Source organism: Onthophagus taurus, chromosome 6 (genome assembly GCF_036711975.1).
Source record: "Onthophagus taurus isolate NC chromosome 6, IU_Otau_3.0, whole genome shotgun sequence".
In the NCBI taxonomy this organism is placed as follows: domain Eukaryota; kingdom Metazoa; phylum Arthropoda; class Insecta; order Coleoptera; family Scarabaeidae; genus Onthophagus; species Onthophagus taurus.
This window is the reverse complement of record NC_091971.1, coordinates 32,374,994-32,387,160: the sequence shown is the minus strand read 5'-3', so window position 1 is coordinate 32,387,160 and position 12,167 is coordinate 32,374,994. Positions and strand designations below refer to the sequence as shown.

Below are 12,167 nucleotides of genomic sequence, written 5' to 3'. Positions count from 1 at the left end.
ATAGAGCTTACAGCATTTTCAGAGTAATTTAACATAGCGTAATAAGTATGAAAACACTCAATAACGAATAGATTAAAAAAAACAAAATAATTTGCGAAACGAATTTTTAGGCTCGTTGAATCCGGCCATAAACACAAGGTTTCCAAAAGAATTTTTGGGGCGAATATTCCTGCTTTAGCTCCATCCTGATTAATATGTTTGGTGAATTCTAAAACGAAATTGAAATTAATGGGTTGTGTTGAGTATAAAGATTAAAACTTACCAACAGCTAATCTTTTAATATCCTTTTTTTCTTTAGTCATTTTTGATTGAAGTATGAATAAGGATTAATTCACAAAGACAAGATAATTGAGTTATATAAAAGAGAAATGGATTCAATTATTAATGGATATCAAATTTTGACATGTTAACATCGGTTATTTCCCTAGAGAGTCAGGAGAATAAAATATCAATTTTGCAGATGGCTAAAATGAATTATAAAGAACAATTCTTGTTAGTTACAAAAAGTTTTTTATTTTGTTAAAATATTAAATGATTTATTGTTTTTATTAGAGAGAAATAAATCTTTATTTCAGCTATCGACCTAATTGTCTTTCCGCTGGCTATAATTACAACAAAAAATTTTAACGCGTGTGAAGTTGGCCATAGATTTCAGCCATAGATTTTAAACTGAAAAAAATGTGTGATCGGGGTATTCAATCGATCTAATTTCAACGGCATCGTATTCCTGGTGGCCTCTTGCTTCAGATTCGAATAGAAAATTTTCCTAACCATTTCTTATTTTCCGGGAAAATCGATTTTCTTCAAACTTTCGCAAAATTCGGCTCGTTCGGGGTTTTTAATGCATCTAATTTCAACGGCATCGTATTCCTGGTGCACTTTTACTTCAGATTCAAAAAGAAAATTTTCCTAACCATTTCTTATATTCCTGGAAAATCGTTTTTCAACTTCACACGCGTAAAATTTTAACAATATTATTATTCATTATCAGCTAAGTATTTATGAAAAAGTTCCGATATTGTCTTCCTCTGATCAACTTCCATCTGTGCTGCTTGTCTCTTTAAACATAATTTATGTATTTTTTCATAATTGTTTCTGTTGTCTAAAAAATTCTTCCAGTCTTAGTCTTATAGGTTCAATACCAGTCATTTCGTATAAGGTCTTGTTTCTTACGTTGTGTAATGGGTTGTTTGGGTGTCTAATCTTAGAGATAATCCTCAAGCATTTTCTTTCCGCTTTGTCAATTATGTCGCCCGTTTTTCTGGATGGATTCATTGATACAATATTGCCATATTCGATCAATGGTCTACATATGCTCTTATATATTTGCATCGCTGTCTTCGTGTTTATACCTTTGTCTTTATAACTTAGAGATCTAAAATATTTCGCCCGTTTAGACATTTCCGCCTGTACCTTCCTGTAGTGTGCAATCATGTTTAATGTGGAGTCGATGTTCATTCCTAGGTACTTAACGTTCTGTAATGGTTTTATGTCAACCGTATCCATCTTGATAATTGGAGACGTTTCCACTATTCTGTGATGTGGAATAAATAATTGAAATTTAGTTGGGTTTGGATTAAGTGTCCATTTATAAAACCATTTAATCATAATATTACACATATTTTGGAGCTTGTTGATCGTTTTCTCTAGGTTATTGTCGTGTGATACTAGGACAGTATCATCGGCAAACTGTAGTATGTATTGATATAGTACTATTTCTCTATCGGCTGGACCATGGATATCTGCACAATAGATGTTATACAGGAAAGGTGAGATTGGCGAACCTAGTGGAACACCTTGTAATGGAGTAAACGATTTAGATAATTAACCATTGATCCTAACTCTTGTTTGCCTGTCAATCAAAAAGTTTTCTACTATTCTCATTAAATGTAAGGGAGCACGCATTTCATGTAATTTATAGATTAATCCCTGATGCCATACTGAATCAAAGGCTTTGTTGATATCCAATAACAGTGCTGCAGATCTGTTCTTTGTTAAGTGTGATATTTGTATATTGTTTATGAAAATTGATAGAGGGTGTATAGTAGAATTTTTAGATTTAAACCCAAATTGAAATCGAGGAATATTACTGCCCATTACTTTATCAAGTCGATCTTTAACAATGTCTTCTAAAATCTTACCCAGTAGTGGTAGTAGATTGATCGGTCTATAGTTCTTGGGTTGGCAGTGTTCTAAACCGGGTTTGGGGATCACCGTGACTATGCTTTGCTTCCATGCCGCTGGGAATATCCCATTCTGTATACAGTAGTTATACATCTTAATTATAAACGTGTGTATTTTATTGTTAAGTTTCCGTAGTAAACACTTTGTTGTTAAATCGTAACCGGGAGACGTGCTCTTACCTTTATACAAATGCTGTGTGTATTTCTCTTCCTCTATATCAGATATTGGTTCTTGGTTTACTACTCTTTCAGCGCATTAAAACTGTTATACCACTCTTTTACCATTTTTTCATGGACTTTGTCAAATAAGGGGTTATTACAAGGTGTAAACGCGGTTTTAAAATGTTCTGCAAAAGCTTCAGATTTTTCACTATCTGTATGATACAAGGAATTGTTGTATACTAACGTAGGAATAGATACTGATCTTTTGTACTTGGTTATGCGTTTAACTTTAGTCCAATATGTCCAAAAGTTCAACCAAAGTGTTCGTCTATAAAACTTTCTAAATCTTTATTCAACTCTTCTACATTTGTTCTTCTAATATCGTATTTGATGTTTTTCGTAGTTTCTAATGGCAGAATATTACTAAGAATAGAGAATGTAATCTCTAAGTGATCAAAACCCAAATCTCCGGTTATTTCAACTTGTTCAATAATGTTTTTTAAATTACTTGTATGTAGAATCACATCTGGAGTTCTATCATTATTCCCTGACATTATAAAAGTAGGTTCAGTATGTCTTTTAATGAAATTAGATGATTCAATAAAGCTATTCATTTGTTTCTTCTTTCTTTTGTTGATGTTAAAATCTCCAATAATTATAGCATATCTATACTGTGCAGCTTTCACAAAAATGTTGTCTTCAATTATTAAAAATGGGTGAATGTACACAAGGAAAATGTGCAAGAAGTCATCTTGAAAGGGAATGATGAAACAGTGTAAACATTCGTTCAGAGGATTATTTATTGCTGGTGGTTAACATTTTTTGGTTCATTTAATTCGTTTATACATATATGTAGGCTCTTTCTTTATGTTGTCTAGGGATTTTCTTTTAATGTAACACGTTTTAGAATTAAACCGTATATTAAAATAAACTGTTTGATAATAACAAAAATGAACAATGAATTCGTCTTTGCACGTCTTGAGAAATGTTTCGTACGGTGCCTTTGGCGGAACTCTCTCGACTGGTCTTGATGTTCTTAAAAAATAAAAATGTGTGTGTGTGCGAATGGTGGGGAGGCCGACAAGTGACGCCCTCCCTTGGGTAAACTCCTACTTATATGTATCATTAATATAATCATGGATGGTGAGTGAGTTGTGTATTCTGGAGTGTTTTATAATGTTTTCCTCCAACTCTTCAGTTTTTTTGTTTGCTGATTTCAATTGAATCGTGGGTAAGCCTTCTATAGGTTTTGTTGGACGTTTCTTGCACCTGAACGACAATGCTTGATGGCCCATTTCCCCGCATCCTATACATTTTTCTGGATTGTTAGTTGAGCACTTGGCTGTATTGTGATCACCCTGACATTTGTTGCATTTAACCTTTTCCTTACAGTCTTCGGTTTTATGTGTAAAAGCTGAACATTTGTTGCATGGAATTGGAGCAGGTGGAGGCGCGTTACTTTCGATAACTTCGTAGTGTTTGTACATGAAATAAATTCCCTCCCTGAGTAATGTCTAGTATGATTTGTGATCGTTCGTTATTATTCTCACTTTACGTGTAGGTTTGTCTGTAGGTCTTGAAATAATTCTTTTACAATACCAATGAATGATATTTTTCTGTTAAGGTATGTGCTTATATCATTATCTTCGATGTCTATTTCTAGATTACAAATAATGGCTGAGAAAGAGTTTTCCGTATTTCTACTGATATACTCAGTGAATGGTTGACTTTTCTTATATTCTGCAATAATACCTCCACTCAATAGCATATCAAGAAGTTTCTGTGTTTGTTCAATGTTTTCATTAGTTTTTAAAAGGTATCCGTTTTTTGTATAAGTTATTACGTCCATGCTTTGTACGTTAAACGTGAGTTGAGCTTTAGCCCATTGTGTAGCTAATTGATTTCGTGTTAATGTTTTATCTTTAGGTGTTACTTCAAAGATATTGATTAGTTCTTTATTAATTTGTTTCATCTTGTCTTTATGTGTATAGTAGTTATTAGTGTTTGTGTTTGTATAATATTGTATGTTAGAATTTTTATCTGTTTTGGTACAACGTTCATTAGTTGGATTTTTAGGTATCGCAAATAACTTGCCTTGACTATTTGTGTTTTTACGAGGTGATTTAAAAAATTTTGATTCGGCGGTTTTCTTTTTATGGCGAGTTAGTTAAATGAAAAAAGCACCAGATTTTTGAGGGTGCGATAAATTTTGTCCACTTTACGATTTCTTTTTTCTCAAAAACTATCCGATCAAAAAATTTCGAACTTGAACAGGTGGTAGAATGGTGTGCTCCTAATAAGGGGCATATTTTATTTTTTCGATATTCCCTTTAGTAGGTTTAGTAGGATGCGGTTATGTTGAAAAGGGCTGGGTGGATAAACACTATTTAAAATATCAAATTTTCTTGTTATATATATGACAATATATTTTCTGGTTCCATTCACAAAGATTTTTCAGTCAACCTGTCCCAAGCTGTTCAAATTGTAGAAACAGCAATAGAGGTCGCTCTCCTGTTAGATATCGTTCATCTTCTAGGTCTCGACCTTTAATTATACGGGGTGTCCCACCTAAGTTGCCTCGGTCCATAGCCGAATTATGATTGAGTTTTTCAAAAAATGTTTCAAATAAAAGTTGAATTGAATCATATTGTACATATTTTAAAATTAGTTTCAGTAATGGCGGACTTCCGCTTCTACCGGAAATGGATATCAACTTTGTTATTTTAAATGGAACATCCTGTATATTATTGCATTTTTGGATTCCTCGTGAAATTTTAATGGTACTTTGTTAAGGATAGCTTAGGTCTAACTAGTATCGTTTTTGAATTATATGACGATTTTAGAAAAATATGACATTTGCAGCGTCTTATAAATTTGGCAATATTGCCGAAACTGTGAAAGCTAGAAAGATTTGGTTTTCTGTTTTGTATTAACAATAAAAGAGCACACGTTTGCTAATAGAAAATTATGCACTTATATTACGGAGTTCTTAAGTAGGGATCTGTAATTTTCGAACTTTTTAATCATGGATAACTTAATTTTTTTAAATGGAACAATATACCAGTTTTTGCATAACTGGATGTAAAATTTAATTTCCTTTCAGTTTTATGCAGGTATAATGGTGTCTATCTTCAACGGTTTTGGAGATATTTTCGATTTTTCAGTTTTTAACGATAGATACTTATTTCGCAGCGCCACGTCGGCCACCTTCCCCTCGCATTTTACCAGGCTTGGGACTGGCAGAAATATTACTGGCATGCTTAAAAAGTGGCCAACAAAACACAACAAGACCACTGGAAACAAAACACAAATAAAGAAACATCTGTTGCATCAAATGTTCAAAATGTTGTCCGTTTTGTTCACTACATAATAGAAATCGTTTTTGTAAGGAGTTTTGAACATTTCTGAGCATTTCTGGTGTGATTTCTTGAAAAGCTCTTACAATACGTTGACGCATATCGTCAGGAGTAGTTGGTGATGTCTCATAAACCTTGCTTTTAATGAAACCCCATAAAAAGAAATCGCAAGAGGTAAGATCTGGCGATCTCGGAGGCCATCTAACAGGTCCTCCTCGTCCTATCCAGCGGTCCGGAAAGGACACATCCAAATACCGACGTACTTGGGCGGTATTGTGCGGTGGAGCACCATCGTGTTGGAACCACATCCACTGACGAATAGCTAGTGGAATATTTTCCAACAGAACGCCCAAACTATTTTCTAAAAATTCTAAATAAATCCTACCCGTCAAACGTTGATTATGAAAGAAAGGGCCTATGATATGCGTTCCAATGATACCTGCCCACACGTTCACTGACCATCTGTACTGGCTATGCGTTGCAAGGAATCGATGGGGGTTTGTTGTATCATAATAATGACAATTATGACGATTCACAAACCCATTTTTGTGAAAGGTAGCTTCATCCGAAAACATCACCTGTCCGAAAAAATTCGCATCAAGATTAGTTCTTTCAATTACCCACTGACAGAATAACAGCCTGCTTTCGAAATCGCCTTCAGTAATTTCCTGGTGCAACTGGATTCGATACGGATGATAATTATGTTTTCTTAAAATCCTGTGTACCGAAGATTTACTGATGTTTGTCCTCCTACTTATTTCACGCACACTAGATTCTGCATTTTCTTGCACAGCTAACAATACGTGCAACTGATTTTCATCCGTAAGTACGGAGTTATTACGGTTGCGCTTAGTACGTTTTACGGATCCAGTATTTGTAAATCTTTCCAGTAAGGACAGAAATGCCCTCCTATTTGGATGCCTCCTATCTGAATATTGTTGTGCGTAAACTCTTGACGCTAACAAAGCGTTTTTGTTACATTCGCCGAGGACGAAAACCATATTGACTAATTCTTTCCGCGTAAGTGACATTCTTAATTATTATGATAACAAATAATACTTTGAAAACCAGTTCGAATGCGTAGAACACTAATGACAGTTCTAATGCGTGGAACAGTAATGACAGTTTACCTAATTTGTTTTCCAAGCCTACTTCAATTTTTAATAGTATTGCAAAGCGTCAAACACCTTCCATTTTACCAGTCCTAAGCCTACTTCGCAATACATATCTATCGTAAAAAACTGAAAAATCGGGAATATATCCAAAACCGTTGAAGATAGACACCATGATACCTGTATAAAACTGCAAGGAAATTAAATTTTACATCCAGTTATGCAAAAATTTGTATATTGTTCCATTTAAAAAAAAAAAGTTATCCATGATTAAAAAGTTCGAAAATTACAGATCCCTACTTAAGAATCCCGTAATATAAATGCATAATTTTCTATTAGCAAACGTGTGTTCTTTTATTGTTAATCCAAAACAGAAAACCAAATCTTTCTAGCTTTCACAGTTTCGGCAATATTACCAAATTTATAAGACGCTGCAAATGCCATTTTTTTCGAAAATCGTCATATAATTCAAAAACGATACCAGTTGGACCTAAGGTATCCTTAACAAAGTACCATTGAAATTTCACAAAGAATCCAAAAATGCAATAATATACAGGATGTTCCATTTAAAATAGCAAAGTTGATATCCATTTCCGGTAGAAGCGGAAGTCCGCCATTACTGAAACTAATTTTACAATATGTACAATACGGTTCGATTCAACTTTTATCTGAAACATTTTTCGAGAAACTCAATCATAATTCGGCTATGGACCGAGGCAACTTAGGTGGGACACCCTGTATATAATATTATATTATATAATATTATATATATTATTATATAATATTATATATAATCAAAGGTCTCGACCCAAAAACATTGGTTTTTATCCCAATAAATATAATAATAATGCATTAAAATGTGGGGGTCCTTGGTGTACTCATTTTGCATCATTTACATCTAAACAAAATCAAAAAAACTAATAAACGTTTCAACTTCAAATAGTAATGATTTGACATCTGCTAAACTTTTTCGTATTTTTATATTCTATCATCCAAATAAATTAAATTTTTTGATTGATACTGGGGCAGATATTTCGGTAATTCCGAGAAATACGTTTGCGGATTTTAAAAGGGATAAAGACACCTTTTTAACAGCTGCAAATAGATCAACAATTCCAGCTTATGGAAAAAAATTATTGAAAGTTAACTTAAACCTCAGGAGAGTTTTTCCATTCGTTTTTACTATAGCAGATGTTTCTCGACCAATCATTGGAGCAGACTTTTTATCCCATTTTGATATTTTAGTTGATATTAAAAATCGGCTCCATAACCTGTTCATCTATTCCATCCCCAAAGCTGTTTGTGTATAATATAATACAAAAACAAATGCAAAATGTGAACGTGCAGCGCAACAAGTAAACCTGCCTAAAACACCCCAAAGTGTGTAACAACAAGATCCCTAATACCCGGCCACGAATCAGAAAAAAGGTCACAATCTCCCGATATTAAATTAAAGTAGGTACACATTAACGAGACTGGCGAGCGCTGGGATACCAATGATCTATTGAAATCACAATAAAACAACCGCGATGATCTGACGTTGAGTCTAGGTACAGTGAAATTAAGCCTAGCAAGCAACTGCGGACAATCAACTAAATTGTGAAACAGATTGTACAAAAATTTAACCACGACTACAACTCTGCGGGTTGACAATGATATTATATCAAAACGGGTGAGCAGACTACAGTAATCAATACCTCTTATTGGGTAGATGCCATCGATACGGAACGACAAAAACTTCGTCATTGAAGGGTCCAGGGGAAAAACGTGATAAGTCACAAATGCGTAATTTCATAAGAGAACTATTTTAAAGTTACCAGGCTTTTTCTAGGCCGATGGGAAGTAATTCTTCGATTTTGCTATGGTAATTAATATTCGAATTTATTTTTTATTGATTCTGTGAACACGATAATTCTTAAATGTTTGCGTTCTACGCGTAAATAAAGTCAGACTAGGGTAACAAATAGAATTGCAATGCAAGAAAACGGTAAGTCCCACATTTATCATCTTTTTGCTCTTTACCAACAGTTTCTGGGTAGACGTAAAACACGCTTTCACCAGTTGACAATATATGGATATTGAAAGCAAATACAGAAAGTTGTCGTTTATAATAAACATCATTGGTCGGTATATTGGGGACTGGCAAATTTTTACCAAAATCTAAGCAGATTGCTTCTCTAGTTTCAGATTTCTTACACGACTTCCTAGAATTTCGCTTTTTTCTATAAAAGGTATCTGCGTTTAAAAGATGAAGTTTATTTTCTATTGCTTTGCGATCGAGTTCAATTTTAAGTGTTAAATGTTTTTCCCTATCCGTTTCATTGCTTATTTGTGATAGCAAACTCTTCTTTCTTGCTGCAAACTCATCACAGTTGCTATACGTATCAGTACGTGGGTAACCAAACGCTATGTTGAAGTCATTATTGAAGATTGTTCTATATGTTTCATAAGAAATCTTCAGTTCGCCATGAATTTCTTTAAACATCAAAAACAACTTTTTGATGTTTAATTCTTCAGGCAGATATGTCTTAGTGGAATCGAGCAAACTGTAGTGACTAGATCTTCCTTTCAGAGATTTAATATGAGCATGAACAGCACTCTTCACCTCTTCAGAAATTTTGTTGGGGCGATTTTTGTGTTTGCCTCTCTTATCCTTTGGTGCTGTTCCGTAATTTTTTAATGATGCTAGTATATAATCGACTTTTGATCTCCCTATACCATGCAGAGCCATAAATGCTACCTTACAGACAACTTTTTCTTCCACATTTTCATCCATGACTACGCGGACTTTATAAAGGTCCGTATTCACCAAAAAAGCAAACATGAGCAAACGTTTGCTCGTGTTCGCGGAAGTTTGCTCGTGGTTTTTATAAATGCTCGCTTTGTGTCCACACCAGCCCGAATATGTTCTTGTTCGCAGTTGATCGATTGGCAGTGGCGAGCAGGTACTACAAATATGGTTGACCAAAACGACGAGTTAATTTGTGCAAGTGCGGCATTCATTATATTACATGATTTGTTAAAACGTAAAAAAAAGATGCCGAAGAGGTGGTGGCAAGTAACTTTGTTGAGAAACAGAAGTGCATATAGCGGTAGTAATTTATTAAGAGAGCTATCAATCGAGGAAGATTATGGTCTGTTTAAAAATTTCTGCAGAATGTCTAGAGAGGATTTTGTAAATTTACTACAACTTGTTGAATTAAAAATAATGAAAAGTGATACGAACTATCGAAGAGCAATTCCTGCAATAGAGCGACTAGCCGTAACACTACGATTCTTGGCTACAGGAGATTCCTACACTTCGCTCATGTACACCTTTAAGATATCTAAACAGGCTATATCAAAAATAGTACCAGAAGTTTGTAACGCTATTGTTGAGGTATTACAAGATAATGTAAAGGTAAGTGAAACACTTTGTCAATTTAATCAATCAATTTAATTATTATCGTAATTTGAAAAAAAAGTTGAAAGTGTACTTCCATAAGTTTCCTCTGTTGGAAACATTATTCCATCTCGATTGGAATTTGACCTTGCAAATTCCTCTCTGAAGGCACTGAGGGAGCAGGAGAAGGTGTGGTGCTTTGGGAGAGTACTTCATAAGATGACGCAGGAGATGACCTCTGGTGGTGATAAAATTGGGCGTATTGCCCCATATCCGCATTAAAAAGGATATTGTTCATGTGGTGCTGTACATTTGCGCGAGTCGTGGTATCATAACTGCGTAGCTTTAAAGCTATATGTTCGCCATACACACAACAGTCGTCCCTAGGGTTTTCAAACATTTTTTGTTTTAAACTGGACAGCACGGAATATGCCTCAGTCACTCGGGGATCTTCTTTTGATTTTTTGGGGGTGCTTTTCGGAGCTACAAATAGTTTACGCCGTTTAGCCGTTTCTGCAAAAATTGGCTCCTTAGCCTTCTCTTCAGCAGTAGCACCGGTGCCAATTTGCTCTGCATCATTGTTTGTTGTTTCTTCACTGTTGCTTACTTGTCGTGTATTATCCACCACCGCATTTATCTGCAATACAAAAGGCATGTGTACCTAAATGATTCGATTTGTTTTTTACAGTTGCCATAAACTGAAGAAGATTGGTTGCATATTGCAAAGCAGTTTGAGGAATTATGGAATTTTCCTAATTGTGTCGGCGCTCTAGGTGGTAAACATGTAGTAATACAAGCACCAAGAAAGAGTGGAAGTGAATTTTATAATTATAAAAGTACCTTTAGTATAGTTTTAATGGCTATTGTTGACGCAGATTATTGCTTTACTTTTGCTGATGTTGGGTGCCAGAGAAGAATATCAGATGGCGGTGTTATAAGAAATACATCGTTTTTCAAAAAGTTGCAAGAAGGCACTCTACATTTACCTGCAAACAATGTTTTACCAAATACCGACCTATCACTACCTTTCGTATTTGTTGCAGATGATGCATTTCCTCTGCACAACCATATTTTGAAACCATACCCTGGTGTTAATGAGAAAGGCTCTATTGAACGAATATACAATTATCGATTGTCAAGGGCTAAAAGGATAGTCGAAAACGTATTCGGTATTATAACAGCAGTCTTTAGAGTTTTGAGAAAGCCGATTTTGCTAGAACCACAAAAAGTTCAAAAAATTGTGTTAGCTTGTGTTCATTTGCATAATTATTTAAGAAAAAGTAAATCCTCTCGCTATATCTACACACACCAACGAAGTTTAGACTCTGAAGTTAAGGGAGTACTTGCAAATGGTAGCTGGAAGCAAGACAGCGGAACAACATCATCACTCATCCCCATAAGAAAAGTTGCCCGTAAGACCTCATCCGTGACGAAAGAGAATAGACAACAGTTTGCAGAATATTTTGCAACTGCAGGACGTGTACCATGGCAAGATTTTTATGCATAATCTTTAAAAGGCCTGTTGTATGTTCTTTAATTCGTTCTCAAATAAAAAATAATAAAAGACAAAACTTACGTACCACACTTTCTGTATCCTGCGTTTGATGGGGTGTATTTTTATCTTTCAAAAACAGTAAACTACTAAACGCAAACCATTTCGTGTTATATGTTTCCTCTGTCCCCATTCCTGATTTGGTTTTAATTTTTTGTTTTTCCCTCCTAAATGAGGCCAAAAGCGACTGCATCTTTTTTTTAATTTCGGAGCTATCAGTCCCAAACATTTCAGCTAATTCGGTCCAACAATCCTCCTTTCGATTTTTATTTTTGTAAAAATTATTTGACTGATCCCATAAAATAGGCCGTTCCCTATAACCTTCAATTAATTTTAACACGTTGTCATTAGACCATTCCATTGTGAAATAGGTTAATCCAAGTATTGATATAAATTTCTTTTAAATCAAATCACACCCGT

At 34.6% G+C, this 12,167-nt stretch overlaps 1 long non-coding RNA gene across 1 annotated transcript; it reads left to right on the top strand.

Moving 5' to 3' along the window:
* The first annotated feature begins 3,501 nt into the window (after positions 1-3,501).
* LOC139430236 (uncharacterized) lies at positions 3,502-11,850 on the top strand. The gene is made up of 2 exons (XR_011640697.1): positions 3,502-3,576; positions 10,884-11,850. It is a non-coding gene; the product is annotated as an uncharacterized lncRNA (long non-coding RNA).
* The last annotated feature ends 317 nt before the right edge of the window (positions 11,851-12,167 follow it).